The following is a 21,536-nucleotide window of genomic DNA, read 5'->3' as shown; positions in this document are numbered from 1 at the left end:
ACACACATACACATATATACCGTTTAAACCAAATACGTGTATAAATGACCTACATGTGCTAGACTGCAAATTTTTGTTCTGAATCAAAACTGGTTTATTGGAAGAACTCTTCCTAACTGTAAGCTCGTGAGTCTTGAACAATTCATGGTACAGCATAAAACACCTAACTGGTAATTAATTGTGTTTTTGATACTTTGCCTCTTCAGACTCAAGAACGAACATGTATAACCATGTTTTTTTTTTTTTTTGTATTCCAGCCTCCTCCCTCTTTTTGTTTTAGTCCCCTCTCCCGTTTCATAACAATATTCTACCTTCGACTACCAGACTTTACCCGCAAATATATCTCAAGGTATAACAAGATGCGATTTTCTTTGACTAAAGGTCCTAAATACGTACGTTATTTTGTACCAGTATGTTGTAACATGTAAAAACGATCTCCATTGCATTAATGTCATATGATTTGTTTATATTTAGCCAGAAGATAAATTTATAAATATAAAAGGTAATACGCGTGTAAACGGATCCTTGCCATATATATATATATATATATATATATATATATATATATATATATATATATATATATATATATATATACTCTTGAAGATATGTAGACGTTAGGCTTTTCGATCATGAGCAAAAAGCCCTCCTTTTGCTTTAATGGTAAGACAATTCCATTGTAGATACGCAAGGATATTTCAAGTTTTTCTTGTTTCTTCCGGTTATTGGATAAAAAATGTGAAAAGCTAGCATAATTACATACATCTTTATTAGCAAAGGTTACTCGAAGGTCGACAGGTGTTTTAAGTCCAATGATTGTTTGGGAGAATGAGTGCAATTATGTATAAAGGCAGCCTTTCAATGAGTTTTTGTCTAAGCGATGGGGTTGTTATCCGGTCACACGCATATAAGTACTATCGAGCGTTCCTGATTATTGGTTGATGAAGAGGTACATTCCTATCATGGTCGACTTCCTGTCACGTGATTGGTCTAATAAAACGTTTTCTCAAAATTTACACTGTATTCTCCAAACAATTATGGACGACCTAGATTTTTAAGTTGTTCTTGTACATACTCGTGTATAATTCTTCCAGAATATATTTAGGTGGTGTTACCAATTTTAGTCCTTTACTTTAATAGTTCAAAAAATAAAACCTTTTGGTAGAATTAACACAAAATAGTTAGTAAATTTAACTGCTGACGAACAATATTTGATTCGAATGTGGCGGAGGGATATCCTGACATAATATGCACACGATCATAGTGCTGTTCCCATCCGTTGTACTAATTCACCATTGAAAACACATGGGTACTTTTATTAGACGTGAATCCTTCTTATTAGCTGTTCCTTCAATGTCGATAACCACTTGTGTTAGATTCATACAAACATGCCGAATACAAGGAAACAACAATTTTAACTTGAATTGAAACAAAAGTATTGTAAAAGGCAATGTTCCAAGTTCGTACTAATAAATAAATTCAAGTAAGCTTTACAATTAACTGATTGGTTATGTACTTTTCACACGTTTCAATTCTGTGAATAATCAAAGTGTGTCAACAGATTACACTGGTCAGTATTATCAGTACTATTGCTAAATGATACAGGTATATAATGGGAATCAAAGACAGGTTTTATTACATAAAATGTCTTAATCGTGGGTGAAAACTTCAAAACATGGACAAAAAAGACTCAACCATGTTGTGTTTATGGGAATTGATACAACTGCTGCACTTAAAGATTTTCGCCTCTTACTTTCCAAGACTACGATGATCTTTTCGCAACGAAACAAATGGATAAAGTTCAGATTTTACTTGCAATAATATATATATATATATATATATATATATATATATATATATATATATATATATATATATATATATATATATATATATATATATATATATGCTTTAGAAATACAAATCTACATTTTTATGATATTATTTTTTTTATTATACGACTTTTGAAGACTGGTTATTCCTACATTAAACCAGCCTCATTCTTAGTACACGTGTTTACCGTTATCGTACACACGCATTAATAACAAGTGACAACCCTTCAAACAAGTGGGGCTTTTTCGCTCTGAGGCCTGAAGGCCACGTCGCTGCGAATAAGTCGGTGTCACTGTGTATAAATGAGCATGACCACCTGCAATTTAATGCCGGCTTATTTCCGCCATAATAGCCGTCAAAATGTCTTCATTAAAGCAAATACCATCAAGATGAACGAGAATGACGTTGAGTTGTCTCGTCTCAGAATGGTTGAAGTCAAACATCTTCCTACATTGTCTAACGCGTTATAGAGTAAAATAAAATGTCATCTTGTGTCCTCATTTTCCAATTGCGACCCCCAACAGTGCATTTTTAAGAAGAACAAAACATCGAAACACAGTATTTTTATATATAGCGATATGATTAAAGTTGTTAAAATTACGTTAAAATCCCAAACCACACACACACACACACACACACACACACACACACACACACACATCGCATGTCTTCTCTTGACTGATATTAATTTATTTCATGTCTTCTCTTGTCTGATATTAATTTCTTTTATTTTTGCTCTTGGTTTTCCTGTTTGTTGTCATTTTCTTTCAGTACCTTTCATCGTCAACTTTTAGAATTCGTTTTCATTTTCTCTCACACACATCGCTAGGTTTTCTTTCTTACTTTATACAACTCTTCAAAAACTTTCCATTTTTCTACCGCATATCTTCCAGTGAAGGTACAATTTTCGATAACGGCTCTTGGGTGTTGTTATAGATTTTTTTAAAGTGTGTTGGCATCTTCCTTTGGTCAACGCTACGTTTCTGATATACATGTATTTCACTGGGAATTATTCCCCCTCCCGCAAAAATATGATAACATGTATGTTTTTCATTCGTCAGGTACGGTTATAAATGTCGGGCAGGGATCTCATTCTTACCTGTAATAGAACCCTTTAAAACAAGTTGTCCACATCTCTGATGCTTGGACAATTAACACTTATACAACTAGATGTAAATGATGACCAGAAGGTGTCATTTCTCTACTGGTTACAGTTAGACTTTTTTCCTAAGGTTGCTTGTTTGACGCATACAATTTGTATACTTCTGTGGGAGAAGGGAAAGAAAAAACTAAAGGAAGGTAGGATAAACATACAAAGAGATTAAAATCTTTTCCTTATTTAATGTTTATTTTAAGCCTTCGCAAAATTTGTCACTGGCAAACTGCAGTGCAACGGACCATGGAACAGAATAGCGCAACTAAACAAAATCTACTAACACAGAATCCAGTTTTCAAAGAAAAGAAAGAAAGCATTCCTCTGGGTTATACGTAAATCGCTACATAATAAAGCATATGTAACACACATACATATGTAAATGAGACGCCATGTGGATATACACTTTGGAAAAAGATGTTACGCCATCGGGGAAATAAACCGATGACAAAGTACGATAACATGTTGGGCGTACCTGGTACTATTACCACATCACTGGACCGTATGATTTTGTGACAAGTTGATAGCTTTTCGTTTTGGAAACAGAAAAATGAATAAAACTGTCACGTAAATGTGTGAATCAATCGTTACATAAGTAATAAACTTCAAAATATAAGTAATGTAGTTGTAGTGAGTAGCTGTTTGTTTATAGACAAATCACTCATGCAGGATACGAGGACACTAAATAATAAATCATAATTTCCATCCTAGGGAGCAATAAGTTTATGTCAAACCACTCCTATAGGAATACAACATCACTACATAAATCGATGTTGGAGTCTTAGCGTCTTTATTTACACACCTACATGTCTGGAATACAATACAAATATTAAAATAATTCGTCCGACACTTCCAGTGAGTACTAGCTTTTAAAACTAATCCAGTTGTTTATGGATACGATACAAATAAACACCCCAAAACATAAAAATCTTTCTAGTACACTTACGCAGCAAAACGGATGTGTACCGAAGCGACAAGCCTTTTCGTGTGCGTACGGTGCAAACTTACTGCCGCGCACCTATCGCGAAGCGACACAAACTAATAATTGTAAATTTTTCAACAAAAAATAAAAGTACAAAACTAAATTGAACTGAATTCAATAGTGCATAGAGGGTTAATAAAACTATCGAATGACCTTAAGATGAATAGAAGATGACGAAGGTATTGTCAAAGCTAGTTGAGGTTATTGCAACAAGTGAACGAAAAAGCAGATGAAATGTGGTGAGAGCAAAAGTAGACTTTGAACAACACATGTTCACTCAATAAATGAAGCAGTTGTTTTAGAATTATTTATAAAAATGCTAGATTGTGACATGAATATGAATTCATTATAAAGATTGAAGTCAACTTGCAAATTACTAAAAATTGCTCAAAAAGTATTTGCCGTTCATCGTATAACAAGAAATCAAGCATAATATATTCTTTGATATATTTTTTAAATTTTATTTTAATCGACTAATGCAGACCAGTATTTAAAACATCATTACAATGATCTTACAATTTTAGTTCCTTAAACAAACTTTTATTAAGTATAACAACAATTAAAACGTGAGCAAAGGAATTTTTTTATACTTTGGATAGAAAGAATTGTTAGCGAAGCAGCTTATTCACATATTGCGCATGACAGAGAGAATATATTGCCACACTAAAGAGTTTGTGTCAGTTATGTGGATGACCAGAGGTAGACATGCAAGTAATTGAAAAATACAGCTATGGATTTAAATAAATATTGGAATATTTCACATAGATCCAAAGGGCTGAAAGAGTGAAAGCAAATAAGGGAGATAACAAACACGAAGCTTTTATAGAAATCTTCAAAAAGAGAAAATCTAAAACAGACTTGCACCTTTTTATTAAGGTCTCACTGGATAGTTTCGTATTTTAACACCTCCCTAATTTTTAAGATAGAAGGCATGAACCTATTTATCAAAAGCCTAGGATTTATAAATTCACACAAAAGCTAAATCTTTAATGTGGTTTAGATTTACTTTGAATTAGGCTTGGCTTGTTGGTGACTGCCTGTCAAAGTTAGACGAGTATTGGAGATCAAATGCGTAACTTGGGCTGCAATTGAGCAGCCGACTTGGCTTACGTATTTACGTGTGTCTGCTGCAGAGGTAAATATCTAAAAATCTAGATGGTTGAGGGGTGATGAAAAGTATGCTAATTTGTTATAGAATAGTGAACTTTATTCATGCATAAGACACATACTGATTCTTTTAGCTGCCTTGTCACAGGAAAATATTCAAAATAGCTCTTTGCTGTCATAAATGAATGTAAAATTGAGGGGTTGGTGGCAGTATTGGTTCAGTATAAAAGCCACCGGTTGCATCAGGAATTAACCTGATTGCCACAGTGAAAATATCACATGCATGCTTTTTACAAAAAATCATTAGTTTGTTTTTATTTGTATCCTCACCGTAAAATTATTTTCATTTTTCTGTCATAGGTCATTGTCGGATGACGATTCACCAGATAAACTGTCCATTGAGACCTAAGGACAAACTAAACGCCACCGGAAGATTTTCGGTGGAAACCCCATGTTAAGGTAATTTTTCATTCAGGAGAATTAATGCAAAGACTTACATATTAATTCAATATATGTTCATTCAATGCACGCACAGCACACATATTTGTATTAATTACAAAGACAGAGGGAATAGGAAATATTTCAAAAGCGTCACATGTTAATATAAAAATGGTACCAAATATATGAGACGGAGACTACATTGAACACGGTGGCCCATCAGTGTAATGTGACAGAATGGAAAAAAATACCATTGCAAAACATAAAGCAGATTCAAACAATATGTCAGAATGGTTAAATAAATAATTAAAAAAAACCCAAACGAACAAATCGAGCAAATATAACGCAAAAGATTGCAGTGATGTCTATACAAATTTAGCAAACTAAAAGGCAATGCAAATTGCACTAATGATGATACAGTCATGAGGGTAATTATTCGTATTGTAATGTTTTTTCAAAGGTTTAGAAAGTACACTACTAATCAACGGAAATATATTTCATCAAATAGTTCAAGTGCATATTTGTAAAATATTTCTAGGAACTTCCATCACTTAAATTGTTAACCAGCTGTTATATAGATTATCCAATAATTTTAAAACTATCTGGAATACTGTTATTTGAACTGTTGTTTATTTGCTATCTTTCATGAACCTATCAACTATGAGATCTTAACTGATTGAAATATATGGTTGTTCTTCGGTATAGCATTTACTCCCTTCTCTGGATAACTATTAACCACCATCTTCATAAACATATGTTTGCTTAACTGATAAAGTATCCCTAATGGATGAAGTATCACTTGACTGTTCAGTAATCCCGAACTTAGTTTTCAGTTGCTTCTTTGTTGCAAAAGTAAAATATATTGTTAAACCATAGTGTTTACATTTCTCTGATAACAATATCGTCTTGCATTTAGTCTAGTTTTCTTATATGCCTATATGTTTACTCAAAACATATTAAAATACCAAGTATGGAGTCTGTATCTCTACAAAACACTTGACTTATTAGTAAAAGTGGATTGATTTAAGGTAGAAGCAAAATCCATATGGGATGTAGTTCTCTGCTTTTACTGATACACTTTACCAATGACATTATTGTTGAGTACAAGTTTCTTTCTGACACTCTAGTATGCATTGCCAGTGACGTGATTGATTAGTACAAGTTTCTTTCTGACACTCTAGTATGCATTGCCAGTGACGTGATTGATTAGTACAAGTTTCTTTCTGACACTCTAGTATGCATTGCCAGTGACGTGATTGATTAGTACAAGTTTCTTTCTGACACTCTAGTATGCATTGCCAGTGACGTGATTGATTAGTACAAGTTTCTTTCTGACACTCTAGTATGCATTGCCAGTCACGTAATTGACGAATACAAGTTTCTTTCTGACACTCTAATGTGCATTGCCAGTGACGTGATTGAGTAGTACAAGTTTCTTTCTGACACTATAGTATGCATTACCAGTGACGTGGTTGATTAGTACAAGTTTCTTTCTGACACTCTAGTATGCATTGCCAGTGAGATGATTGATTAGTACAAGTTTCTTTCTGACACTCTAGTATGCATTGCCAGTGACGTAATTGACGAATACAAGTTTCTTTCTGACACTCTAATGTGCATTGCCAGCGACGTGATTGATTAGTACAAGTTTCTTTCTGACACTCTAGTATGCATTGCCAGTGACGTAATTGATGAATACAAGTTTCTTTCTGACACTCTAATATGCATTGCCAGTGCCGTGATTGATTAGTACAAGCTTCTTTCTGACACTCTAATATGCATTGCCAGTGACGTGATTGATGAGTACAAGTTTCTTTCTGACACTCTAATATGCATTGCCAGTGACGTGATTATTGAATACAAATTTCTTTCAGGCACCGTGTGTCCATGTCTCGCACCTATTATAATTTCTAGATCACAATAAGTGACCCGGAAATTTGTATTATTGTTGTAAGTTTTTGACTCCTTCAAATGAAATCTGCTGTAAGCCTTTCAACTATCGAAAGAGTCTTTATGTTCTGATAAAAAACTAAAATGAATAGTGCATTTAAACAAAAACATAATTATTCTTGCTTGTTTTTTTCCTGATAACACAGAGTTTTTGAAACAATTATTTCAACTTTATAGTCATATTTGAGGTGAGTGGTCCATTACATTAAAATGAGATTAACGTATCAGCACATTTCTGTATCTATTTCCGTTACTGTAATCGATTTAATGTAGATTCTCTCAAATCCAATTTGAATTTATCCTCCACATTGACGTATATACAAAATTTAGCTTTAAGTTTCCAAATATCTTCTGTTTTACTGGACATATATTAAAATAATGACAGTTACTATGCTAAATATATGTTGATTGTATCTGAAGATTTTTCTCTAGACTATTTTACACAGATTAAACAGTACACAAAATGTTTCATTATGTTAAGACAATCTTTTTAATTTATAACCCACTCATGCACGTGTAATGTATATATATATATATATATATATATATATATATATATATATATATATATATATATATATATATATATATATATATATATATATATATATATATATATATATATATTGATTTACGTCCTATCTTGACTGTACTTTTTCTCTACTGCACACAAAATACAAGTTAACGATATAGAAATGAAACTATTTAAAGCATAAATTTTTTTTTCTGAGTAGGTCTGGTTTAAATGTACAGCTGTCAGTCAATACTGTGGTCAAAGCACGCGGTCAAAATAAAACATTTACAAAACGTGCATAGTGACACAAACTGCCCTTTTAACCAACCACGCCCCCTTTCTCACCAGTAGAGACTTTGTGGTGCGTTTTAAATAGTTTTGGGTACATACCTTGCATTTTAATATGTATCAAAAGTACACACCCTGACATTTTTATATTTACCCACAAAACAGCAGGATTATTTGTTCAAAGCTGTTTTATATCCATTCATATATATATATATATATATATATATATATATATATATATATATATATATATATATATATATATATATATATATATATATATTTATAGTATCAAAGACCACCCTGCCCCCAAACACACAAATTGGTCCCTTATTTATGTGAACTTCTTCATTGTTCATTGATTATAATTATTATTAGTTTTGGTGTTGGTAGATGGATGAATTTTAACACCCAGTATGTAACTGCACACATTAGATCAAGTAAACATAATAGGGAATAATCGTGTCTAAACAATATAACATTTTGTCATTTTATGTATGGGATATTATGTTAATCTGTTTATTAAACTGAGTTTCTCTTTTATTTTCAGTTTATAGAGATGGAAATGAATGCCTTGTCAAGGGACGGTGTTTTAGATCACAAAAGAAGAACGAGTCACCACATGTTGTTGAGGTAAACCTGTCATTTTCATTTATATTTATATTATAAATTATTAAAATTATATTCAACATGCATTTTCATTTATATTTATATTATAAATTATTAAAATTATATTCAGCATGCACAGATATTTTTAATATTTCAACACTTAAAATATTATTGAAATTCAGATCTTGCATAAATGCTGTCTACGATACGATTTGGCCATATCATATTTCTTCAAATAAACTTTCCAGGGCTGTCTGTTTTCCTAAATTAGGATTGCTTTTGGAATACAAAATGAGTATGCTGTAAAGAAAAGAAGAAAAGAAAATTATCCGATTTGTATCCTTTTTAAAAGAAATTTCAACCACAAAAATTTGTAAAACCTGCTTAAGAAATCAAGGAAAATAATTTGTATTGCATAAATGACACCCCAGTGTGTAGGAACATTTTATTTGAATAAGAAACAAAACCACCTTTTAAATTATTGCGATTTATGATTTTGGTTTGTTTTTATATAAAAAAAATAACTTGTTTCTTCTAGAGAATGAATGACAATGTCAATCTGTACCCAAGTGGCATAATTGTGAGCCCATTTTGTCATTGGCTTGCTGCAACTCCTGATCGTAAAGTCTACAACCCCAACAGGACCCCCCCCCCCCCCCCCCTTATGGTTTGTTGGAGATCAAATGTCCAGTTGCAGACACTTTACTATCTCTGAAGTATCTTGCGGTCTCTAATGATGCCTTGAAATTGAAGACAAACCACAACTACTACTACCAAGTTCAAATGCAGTTGGCAGTTGCAGGACTGGAATGGTGTGATTTTTGTGTGTGGTTGGAAAATGACTTTCATGTTGAGACTATTCTGTTTGACAGGGAATTTTGGCAAGCTGTCAAGGACAAGCTTGATCTCTTCTGTTATAGATTCTACCTCAATTAGTACGTTCTCCTGTTTGTATATATGCATATGAATGTTTTGTAAGATATATTAAAATGAATTTTCTATGCCTTTACATTATTAAATCATTCTGACAACTCCAAGCAAAATGGCTGCAAGTCATTTGCCAATGTGGACTTTGTTGCACTGCTTTTAAAATCTACTTACATAAATTGTCAATTTTAAATTCAGCGTAGCTGGTTTTACTTACTATATATGTATATAGGCCGGAACAGTCACCCATAGATGCATTATAGAATTGTGTATCATTTTCACATGAACCCTTTGAGTAATTGTATATATATATATATATATATATATATATATATATATATATATATATATATATATATATATATATATCGACACACACACACATCTTACCAAAGGTATTTGCATGAAATTCAAGATGTCATTGAAATATTACACGATGTTACTAAAGGTGTTTTAAAAAAACTTGTATTTTACTGAAATGTTAATAAAATAGATTCACACATCTAAAAGGTATTTGCATGACAAGATGCCAATGAAATGTGGCATGATTTTAAGGTCTAAAAATAAACTACTGAAATGTCAATAAAATGAACCTTATGTGGTACTTTCATAATGTCTCAGTATCTTTGTTTTCATTCACAAGTTCTACATGATACTTCCATGTCACAAAATGTTATTTCTTTTGTTTAATTAGTGGTCGTTTGAACAAAGTCAGTACATTTGCTACTGTCCACAACTGATTTATTGACCCAGAAATTGTCAAAGGCACCACAGACTGTAATAACTTTGTATTCTTTCACCCTCGTAATGTGTCTTTACACATGTATCCTCAGGCTTGTAATTTTTTGATTGGTTTCCACCTGGGAAGCTGTGAACTGCCCATCACTACACCGAAAGTGTGGTGTTGCAATGGAAACACCAGTACCTTCTAAAACTTTATGTAAAACAAAACCTTTATCTGCCATGATTTGGTCCCCTGGTTCTAACAAATCTATAAGCCCTGACTGCTTTGTGATATCCACATCACTCATGCATCCCGAGTACAAGGAAGACTCACATGTGATTGCACCATGTGGGGCTATCCCTACCAAACCTTTTCAGGTGTTGTGAGTTTTGTAGTTTGAATAAGTCTTTGATGCAAGCACTAGAGATGAGGGTCTTTCTGTAAATATTTCTGTGCAGTCAATAATAATTCTAGTTCCTGGGTAGGACAGTTGAAAATCGAGAGGCATATTTGCTTGAACCTGCTCACGACCTGGCCAAATATTTATACTTCCCAGTAAGAAATACAAATAATTTGTCCACATGATTATTTTCCGACTTACAGAAGACCTGTGAATATTAAATCGAACAGACATATCTTCAATGGGAAATCCACATCTCAATCTACACAAAAACATGAAAAGTTCATCCACTGGGTCAATTGCCTTTTGCCGTCCCCTGATGTTGATGTCATTCCCTGTGCTGTAATATAAGCTCTTCATTCTAATTGCAGTCGGTTTGATGCTATTGAAGAAGGTTATAAAAACCTCATATGTGGGAAAACCAGTGTAAAATTCTATTGTTTCATCATCATCTGTAAATCTGTTCAATCCAAATTTATCCATGTTTATTTTTTTATTCAAATCTTGCAGTTGCCTTTCCTTCTCTTCCAATTCTGTTACTGCTTTCCTCAGTCTCTTCTCCAGCTCTGTAGTTTTACTTTCGCATGCTATATGCAACTCACAGGATCTGAAGAAGATAAAATAATAATGTAGCTTTTCATCAACATTTGTTAACTATAATGGAGACCAAAAAATATAACTAGCAAAGTTACCAGCTTCACTATAATTTAAAATTATACAAGAGTTTTAACAGAGGCTGCTTTCCACTGATTGTCTGCTCTCTCTCTCTCTCTCTCTCTCTCTCTCTCTCTCTCTCTCATACACATAAACACACTGTGTCATGCACACACACACCATGCACACACTATGAAATAAATGTGTAAAACAAAAGTTACAAAGCTATGGTTTGATCACATATCAGTGCCATCTGGAGGAGAACAGCAAGCAAAATAAGCCCAACATAAATCAGGTCTTTTCAGAGTAAATAAGAGAAATTATGCAGTGATGTTTTATCAACAGCTTCATTAATTCTTATCCACTCTCTCTCTCTCTCTCTCTCTCTCTCTCGTAATTTCATTCAACTTGTACTCTCATCATTTTCATTGTACTGGTGCTATCTCTCTTCTCTATCGTGGTCATTTACATTCTACTTGTTTTTTTAACGAGGTAATAACGTTTACTTTTTCTGTACTTACTACTCTTACGTAAATTCATAATTTCTTATAAAAATGCGCTGCTTGGAGGTACGCCCAGTTTTCGATGACCCCGTTATGTGGAATGGGACTAGGGGTAACATTTTTCGAAACCTGTTATTATAAAACACACATACATACAATCATTTACTTCATGGACAGAATCTATTTTGCGTTTGGATTTCTTATTCTTACACCATTCAGTTGCAAGAAAATATAAACACACCAACAATCATCCAGTTTCTTACCTTAAAATTCAGCCTCTCATCACGACGTATTGCAACAATCCATTTTCTACGAAGCTCCATCTTCTTCACTGATGGGATATGGTGGAAGCTTAAATCTATGTGAATTCTAGCATTCCCATTGCACAACGGAACACAACAATAATTGTCACGATTTTTTCTGTTGCCGGTATCAACTGTAGCAGCCATGGTTGCGAGGCAAAATCAAGCTGGTGCCTATATTAGCCTCGTTTTGGATTTGCTGACCCAGGGTCACATGAATATATGAATACATTCTAAGAATGGTCTATACCGTTCATTTCTGGTGTAAATCCTTAGGAAACTAAAGAAGTTAATACAGATTTAATCCTATTGAACCTTTGATGGAAAGATCTACTTGTAACATACGAAACATAGTCATAGAAAGCGAGCCATTATTATGAAGGTAATCTTATATAACACAAACGTAGAAAATGTAGACAAATTGATTGCGGAAATATTACTGCAGAGGGCGATGAAACGGCTTGCTGAAAAGTAAACTGTATACAATGCAAACGATGAACACAACCTTAAATACCTGATTTAATTGAATCTAGTGACTATACCAAGACTATACCAAGATAGTTCTCTCATCTTATGAATGTGTCAGAGTATAAATAAACTATGCATTATAGACTATATATTATAAACTCGGGTAAATTCTTCAAACACGATTACTCTAAACAAAAAGTGTTTATCTCTTCCTAAAAATCTCTAGCCGTAACCCATTGTACATACAATACTTAAATCGCTATTGGTTTTTAATTCTTTTATGTTACTTCTTTCCTGTTTATCACGTTGTTTTCGTCATAAGTAATGTTTCCAATTCAACTTTCTTCAGTCTTATCATCTTCATAAGAAACACTGTGGCCATTTCTTTAAGATCGATATAATGCATTAGACATATTAGTCATCGGATGCTCGGAATCGGGATTAGTTATTGCCATCTGTTTGATCTTCTGTACTTATTGCCTAAAGGTTAGTTTATTGAGTTTCCATGGGATAAGTATTGAACTATTCCTCAATAGAGCCAGACGTATGAATAGGAAGAAAATGTTGAGCTTTAACGATGTTTTATTTGCAAATCTTAAACTGATTATCAACCTAAAGTCGCATCAGATAATGACAATTAAGCTAAAGTGTACACGGTTTGATTAGAAACATTCATATCAAGTAGACCGCCTTAAGTCCTCAATTCATATCTCCAAAAATGTAACTTCTGAGTTGTGTTTATATGCATTTTGTTTTAGTTCATTGGTATTGTCAGCAGTCATGTTTATACTGTGGATTTCACTCTTTATTAGAAATAAATCCAGGTCCCGTGATACTGATAGCTGCATCATCATCATCATCATCATCATCATCATCATCATCTTACTTACGTAGCAATTCGTCTCTTGAAGATAATGCACCACCGTTCGTACATTTGAACATGATGTCTGTTTACTATAAATTAGATTACATACCAACCCATCTTGATGATTTTGACATAATTACGATAACTGAAACCTACATTGACGAAAGCATACAAGATGATAAACTCATCATTGAAGGATTTTACAATTTGATACTAGGAGATCTAAATGAGGAGTTACTAAATGCCAAATTGAGAAATCTCAGGGATGTTATGAGAACGAACAGCTCGGAAAATATAAAAATTGACCCTACGAGGATCACTTTTATCTCATCTACTTTAATTGATCTTATATAGTATCATTCACAGTTGACGTATGGCACTCGGGTGTGATTCCTGTTGAGCCATCTATAAAAATGACCATCAAGTGTTTGGTTCTATAACAAAGGTGATTTTAGGAAATTAAATTGGATTATCCTAAAACAACAATGGGAAAGTGAAAGTGTATTTCAAAATTGTTTCAACATTAATGAAACCGGAGTTAGATTTATCCCCTTGTTCACAGATTATGTTATATGTCTTCTATCAAAACTTGTAGGTGTACGCCCGAACAGTTAAAAGTCAAGTGGACTTGATAAAGTCAGTCATCAAATGTTTAAAGCTACTTCCACATCGATTGCCAAGCCTCTGTGCATGTCATTCAATCCATCGATAAGAGAGCAATTGTTTCCGAAAATTTGGAAAGAATCTATTGAGATGCCAGTTTTTATATAAAAGGGAATCCCACTGTCCATTAAGCTACCAACCTTTTTGTTAAGCTGTACCGGGAAAATAATTGAAAGAGTTATATTCAGTTTTATTTACAGAAATTTGGCTTCAAATATTCACCTTTAAAAATATCAGTTTGGTCTCCTAGCACAAAAATCTGCCATATTTTAGTTTATATATATACCACGGTATATTCACTGCTTTAGACAAACGAGAGGATCTGTCTCCTTTAGCTGGTAATAAAAATGGAAAAAAATATACTTACAGTTTTACATTCCGAATTTCCTCAAAATGTATTTTCTTAGTTCTGCAAATCTGAATTACATGAGCCATGTCATGAGTTCTCAAGCTTGATTACACATTTCGAAATTGTACTGTAATTTCGACTATATTCCAAGTGCAATTATTTCCTCATTACTGCACTCAAAATAAAATAAACATTAAATTAAATAGCGTCTTTTTAATAATTGCAATTGAAACACTTCATATTTCCCCCACATTATGATTTCAAATCGTCAATGGCAGAACAAACACACTTGCAGATGTAAACACGCTGCTCCCGCGCTGCTTCAGTCCGATGTGTTTCATGTACAATTTGCACAGATGAATCCAGTACATAATCAGGAAATTTCGTAAAATCGACAAAAATATCAAAATCTATTTATTCCAGATCAAATGGAAAAACTTGTTCAATTCGCATTCATACACATTATAACTCCAAATTTCAATTTTAAGTAGACAAAAACGCCATTTTCTTTCGAAACTTATGTCTAGCGCGCGATAAGTTCAAATTTATATTGGCGGACTTACGTGCGCATTCATGATGTTGTTTTTGTGTTATGATGAATCTGCGCTTGTGTAGTTAGTTTGGAATACGGCACACATTCATTTATGTTGTTTCTTGTAGTGTATTTTGTTTCTATAATTAAGCCTTAGGTAGAATAAGAAAATGAGCATATAATAAAAAGGTTACTGCAATTGTGTGGGAAAATATGAACTCGTTTTGACGGATGGATATAATGCACTCCCATGATCGTGCAGTATTCCATCAAAAAAAATCTCGTTTATATTTTCCCATACAAATGCAGTAACCTATAATTTCTGATGTTTCCTAAATATGGCAACGTTTCGAAACTTATTGATAATATCTGTTTACACACATCCAAAATGTTAATGTTCTGAGGTCCATTAAATATATCCAAGGTAGTAAACTTTTAAATAGAATTTACCTCTCTTATATACACCATCTCTTAGAGAAAGCTGATATAAGATGGGACTATTGTTCTGCCGATGACTGCAAACTGAAGCGAGAAAAATTGTAACCGGTCTAACCTTTAGAGCTCCTACTAACATTATTGACTGAAAAATCAGCTGGTTCCCAGTATGGGAAAAAGGAAAATTTAATAAACACTGTATCTTTTACACAAATGTATATAGTTTTTCTTCCTTTTACCTCCAAATTCTTGTACCTTCTTTAATTGGACAAGCAACACAATATAATTTGAGAAGCACAAATAATGTTCAACAATACTAGATTACAAATCTTCAGAAATTCTTATATCTCTTCCACATTAAAGGTTTGGAACACTCTGCTGGATCCAGTAAACATGAAAAGGATTATTCAAAATGTAAACGTAAAATATCATACCAAATCACATCCCATTATATTGTTATTCTAGGAACATGACATTATCACTAGGATAAGAAATAACAAGGGCAAACAGATGGAGCGTTGGGTGGAATACTACTCTGAACAGTACTCCAGAGTGAACCACGTGATCAACGATGCCATCAACGCCATTGAGAACCTCCCTCTCATGGCTGAACTGGACGAGAAACTTACTGTAGCCGAAATAAAGAAGGCCTTAAAGAAACTCTCCTTAGGTAAAGCCACAGGGAAGGATTGCATCCCAGCAGAAGTCATCAATTGCGACTGTAGCGTGCTGGTCACACACCTGCACGACCTCCTCTGACAGTGCTGGGATGAGGGTGCAGTACCTCAGGACACGAGAGACGCCAGCATCGTAACCCTGTACAAGAACAAGGGCGACAGAAGCGACTGCAACAACTACAGGGCATATCCCTTCTCAGCATCGTGGGTAAAGTTTTCGCACGCGTCATCCTGAACAGACTGCAGACGCTTGCTGACAAAGTGTATCCAGAGTCGCAGTGCGGGTTCCGCGCAGAGAGGTCCATAATCGACATGATATTCTCCGTCAGGCAAATGTAGGATTAATGCAGAGAACAACACAGACCCCTCTTCCTGGCCTTTATAGACCTCACCAAGGCGTTCGATCTGGTCCGCAGAGACGGACTCGTCGCAATCCTGGCGAAACTTGGATGATTCAGTCTTTCCACGAAGACATGAAAGGCACAGTGCAGTAGGATGGCTCAACATCCGACCCCTTTGACATCCGCAGTGGAGTGAAACAGGGCTGCGTCCTTGCCCCCACGCTCTTCGGCATTGTCATCGCAGTCCTGCTCAAGAATGCCTTTGCGACGTCCACAGAAGGGATCTACATGCACATGCGATCAGACGGCAGACTGTTCGAGCTGGCACGACTGAAGGCAAAGAGCAAAGTGCATGAAGAATCCATCAGGGACATGCTTTTCGCAGACGATGCTGCTCTAGCCACTCACACACAAGCTGAGCTACAGCGCCTGATGGACCGCTTTGCTAAAGCATGCGATGAGTTTGGGTTGACCATCAGCCTTATAAAAACGTGATGGTTCAGGACACGGACCCCCAAGCATCATCATCAACAACAACGAACTTGAGGTGGTCAGTCAGTTCACGTACCTCGGCTCTACCATCACCCACAACCTCTCGCTCGATGCTGAACTCAACAAGCGGATCGGAAAGGTATCAACTACTCTCTCCAGGTTGTCGCAGAGGGTGTGGAACAACATCATGCTGACCCTGAACACTAAAGATCTCCGTGTACCATGCTTGTGCGCTAAGCACTCTCCTGTACACCAGTGAAACCTGGACTCTGAACGCTTCACAAGAGAAAAGACTGAGTTCCTTTCGCATGCGATGCCTGAGACGCATACTCAGGATCACCTGGAGCGATCGAGTAACAAACAACGAGATGCTTGAACGTGCCAAGATTCCCAGCATAGTCACACTCATCCGTCAACGTCGCATCAGATGTCTACGCCATGTACGTCGGATGGATGACGGACGGATCCCCAAAGACATTCTTTATTTGAAACTTGCCTCTGGCAAAAGGTCGATCAGACTTTCACATCTCCGCTTCAAGGATTGTCTGCAAGCGCGACATGAAAGCCCTTGACATCGATATCAACACCCGGGAAGAGCTCGCTCTTGACAGGTTCAGCTGGCGACATGCTCTGATCACTGGTCTGAAAGCCGGTGAGGACAAGCTACTATTGCTAGCTGATGAAAAGCGATCAAAAAGGTAAAAAAATCAGCTAAAAACCAAATGTAGACTTTACGTGCAGCATGGACTGCCACTCCAAGATGGGCTACATAGCCACAGCAGGCACTGGAAAACCACCAACCGGATCATCTCTCATGGACTCACTTCCATCGTCTCTCGAGACTAGCGGGTGCCAACAAGAAACAAACAAGAAATAACTGCTATGATTTAAATAATGCTTTATTTTCACATTTTCTTGCTGATAGCCCATTGTGCACATGTAGAGAGGACGATGAGACTGCCTACCATCATATTTTTAATTGTAAGAAATATATAGTACCAAGACTGATACTAATGCGTTGATTAAACCAAGTATTCATCCCTGTTAGTAAAAATATCTTGCTGGATCAGCAGAGCTATCAAATGACCTAACCACTCGCATCTTTGAAGTCTTCCAGACTTATATTAAAGATACAAAAGCATTTCAATGATCGTCTAAAATGAATTACACACTGTCATGATCTCCTTCCTGTACCAGCCACGAAACACAATTATAAGCCCAATCTTCCCCTCTCTTTCTTTTCTTTAAATTAGTTGTTATACGCTTGTTTTGCATGATCTTTTCTAGTATGACGAATTGTTTTATATTCATTTGTGTGAATGTGCAGTTTTTCTGATGCACGTATAATAAATTCTGGTTTTCTTGCCACTTTTCATGTATCTACTTGCTTATTTAGGGGGAGGGCTGATGATAAGTTGGGAGACCTTGTAGCCCTACTCCATTGGCTGTAATAATGGCAACAAAAATATGTTTAATATGTTTAAAATCAGTAACGAAGAAGGAAATACGTGTAGCTCTATTTCATTCGTTATTGAGAAACATGTTGCCTTATTGGATTTGAATACGAGAAGAGGAAATACTTCCTTACGCCTTCTTGGATTTGAATAAGGGAAGAGAAATACTTGCCTTTGTGACGTTTGGTAGGGATGGGGAGGGGTGCTCCCAATATATTATTTAAATTACCATAGCAGTTCCCTCTCTGGACTCGATTTTGTAGGGAGTGAAATTAGTGATTGAGAGAGGTAAGGATCCAAGCCCCAGTCAGCAATGCCGACAGTTAAATTATTGAGAATACAAAAGGTGAAATCCAAAAGAATAACAATTTAATACAATTCAATATTCACATGATAATAATTTCCCATTCACTCTTCTTCCTCTCGACAAAGTGATAGCCTATTGCATCCTTTGATTAATAGTGTGAGATCGCTTTTCCACCTGTCCTTGTTTTCTACTCATCTCTATCTCTCCTATCCCGCAAATTTCTTATCTCCTTCCGACTTCCCTCCTAACTCCTGCTCTTAGACTGCTTCTTCTCCAATTACTCCTCCTCGACCCCGTTTCCTCCTCTTCCTTGACTCTGCTCTCCGACTAGCCTTCGATTCACAATCGACTTCTCCACTTGTCTCTATTCCGTATCTCTCCTAGAGACTCGAGACTAAACCCCACCGGAAGTCTGTCCCCTAAACGCTTCCTGTGAAAACACAAAGACATTAGCATATTTCTTTAGACATCTCGTCTTACACTAAACCAACAATCAATCATCAGATAAAGGCTATTAGATTTTTCGGTCAAGCATTCGTGCACATCGAAATACCCATACGCTCTTGTGTTGTAAACAACGTAAACAAAAGCACGGTATCAATTATTTATGATAAAGACATCAATAACTTGCGTCACATCAGTATATATATTCTTAATAGCATTATAATGAACAATAGCACAGCAATCAGACGAATTTCTGTACATTACACTCCCACAAGTGTACACAAATATTCAAATATCCATATCAACTAATTTTACACCCTGCAACCATTTTGCAAAGTTACAATTCAATTCAACAGTTGCAAAATCTAGAATATCACATGAATAAATGCACTAGTTTAGTAACCAAATACAGAATTACAATATTAAGTCTCACCACATAATTCTTTACATAATCATAGCTCATTTCTCAAATACGCAAGTAAATTAAACACTACAAAGGTAATTATACGTACTAACGATTCTAGTAATGAAATATACATACTGCACATAATTACAATTACAATGCCGTAATATTCTGCAACAATCTAGCAAATAACTAACTGACGTTTACGAAGCTTTGTCTTTTCTTAGAATTTCCTAAGTTTTCCCGCCAATTTACGAGTGGTTTTACCGGAGTTATTTCTTTAACTTTCCAGCACGATGTTTCACAATTACTGAAGTTTCTAGTCTAAATTACTCAGTTAAATTCGGATTGAAATGGTGATCACACCCTCTCTCAGTTCTGACTGGATATCGATTCTACCCTGTTCTATTCAACTTAGCAGACAATGCTCCGGCCGTCTGTCAACGTGGCGAGATTTACGACACCAATACGGGAGCTTTGTTCTTGAACAAAGCTTTCAACGTCCACATGTGATTTTTGACACCCAACGAAGCTGGCTCTCGTAACAATTACAAACAGGACCACTATAGCCGCGGGGTCCAACATATATACATAACTTCTAACCAATTCCTTCTTCTTGACTTATGTAATCACGGGCAGTCAACATGACAACCTTGTTGGATTTGTATGTATGTATGTATGTATGTATGTATGTATGTATGTATGTATGTATGTATGTATGCATGCATGTATGCATGTATGTATGTATGTATGTATGTATGTATGTATGTATGTATGGATGTATGCATGTATGTATGTATGTATGCGTGTATGTTGTTATGTATATTTAATTTGTTTTTCTGTTAGGTTTAATTTTCCTTTCATTATATGCTATTGTAATGTAACATTGTTTACTGGACTTGACCTTGTATAAAATTAAGTACATTTTTGCTTGACCTGGTTGAATTTTTATTTTTTATTTCAGTTATGTAAACAACTACAAAAAGCTTCATTATACTCTATGCATGTGATCTTATTAACCGAATTATTATTCGGGTATTTAAGACGTGGTAAATATGTTGATCAGGGTCAGAGTTTTTGGAGATTCCCATGTAAATTTAGTAGTTTATTGTGCTGTATGTAATCAATGCTCATTAAAATCATTATAGAAGGTCGTTTTCCCTTATGTAATGTTTGTGTTTAGAAAATGCTAATGTGACCTGCTCTGACAAAATTCTTGGATAAAGACATTCACTAGAATTTATACTGAATTCAAACCTGGGATAATATTTCTGTGATTCAATAAGAAACTGTTGACACATCAGTACTTCGTATACCACGACAGACATTTCATCAACTTCAATTTTAAATTTCATCGGGACTTGAACTCAGTTTCATTCAGGACTTTTTCTTACTATGACTTGTGTTTTATATCTTGGATTACAATTTGGATTTAATTCGCAATACCGTAAGTTCTTATTTCTCATTTTTCGCTTTGTATTCAAGGAAATAAATTATTTGTTATATTTAAGAAACCTTGTTATCTTCACTGTTTTCTGTTACTTATTTTAAGAGCATGGACTCGTAACAATGTATGCATGTATGCATCCATTTGTGTGTATGTGTATGTGTATGTGTGTGTGTGAAAGAGAGAGAGAGAGAGAGAGAGAGAGAGAGGGAAAGAGAAAGAAAGAGAGACCCCAAAATGAAAATAATGTTTATCATAATTTATTCCAGTAAAAG

The 21,536-nt window shown here is 34.9% G+C and overlaps 1 pseudogene; it reads right to left on the bottom strand.

Moving 5' to 3' along the window:
- Positions 1 to 10,436: 10,436 nt before the first annotated feature.
- Positions 10,437 to 12,530, bottom strand: LOC149792496 (uncharacterized; annotated as a pseudogene).
- Positions 12,531 to 21,536: the final 9,006 nt, after the last annotated feature.

The sequence above is a fragment of the Sinohyriopsis cumingii genome, chromosome 9 (assembly GCF_028554795.1).
Source record: "Sinohyriopsis cumingii isolate HCF-2022 chromosome 9, ASM2855479v2, whole genome shotgun sequence".
Classification (NCBI taxonomy): domain Eukaryota; kingdom Metazoa; phylum Mollusca; class Bivalvia; order Unionida; family Unionidae; genus Sinohyriopsis; species Sinohyriopsis cumingii.
The sequence above is the reverse complement of the archived record's forward strand: the minus strand, read 5'-3'. Positions and strand labels throughout refer to the sequence as shown.